The sequence below is a fragment of the Opisthorchis viverrini genome (genome assembly GCF_000715545.1).
Source record: "Opisthorchis viverrini unplaced genomic scaffold opera_v5_774, whole genome shotgun sequence".
NCBI lineage: Eukaryota > Metazoa > Platyhelminthes > Trematoda > Opisthorchiida > Opisthorchiidae > Opisthorchis > Opisthorchis viverrini.
Genome location: NW_008752455.1, coordinates 41892 through 42739, shown reverse-complemented (window position 1 = coordinate 42739; position 848 = coordinate 41892).

Sequence of the window (848 nt, the reverse complement as noted above, 5' to 3'; positions counted from 1 at the left end):
CACCTTTATTCTCTTCTGTATCTCCCCGTAGTCGTTCAGCTTACGCACAATAATACCAGGGAGCACTTTAGATGTGACGGACACCACACTGATGCCACGATTGTTTTCTTATGAGGTTCTTGCCCCCTTTCTGAAAACTCAGGTGACAGTCGGGGATTTCTGTCTGACTGGCGATGTGTTTTCGTTCCAAACCTTCTGCAGTATGGTTATCAAGCTGTTCGTCAGGACCTCGCCACAATTTTTATGGAGTGCGGGGCATAGACCATCCAAGCCAGGTGCCTTGTCACGATTTGGGATTGATATACCACGCTGGATTTTCGTTGTCGACTATGTGCTGGTGCTCATCTCCCATTCAGACCTACTGGGTACTTCTAGTAATTGTGCTGGAGGAGGCCAACTGAAGTGATGTTTGAGATGTCCAGCCATCAGTCAGGACGACGATCGAGGGAGTGAATTGCTGTTCCGACATTTTTCACATTGTTTTATTGACATCGGTTTCCTTCGACCAGCTGATCGAGTCAGATAAAATAGGGAGCGCATTTTTAAAAATGTGAAAACCTTTTAAATCTCCTGGGCCATCGAAGAAAAGCCAGCATTCACAGTCATTGTTCAAGCTCCTGGTTATCCGGTGTTTGAGGGTCTGCGTGCGCCACCGCAATCGCCAGTTGCTGGTATGGCCTTTCTGGCCAAAATAAGGTCTCCCGATTTGGATGATATCCAGTGTTCGTAATGTGTCGAAATTTGCAGGCTATCGGTCATCCCCTAACGTGATTAGCCAGTTGCTTGGCAGCGTTTTTCGTGAGTATATTGGTCAGGTTGTTTCTTGCGTTATGGTTTGTATTCCTTCA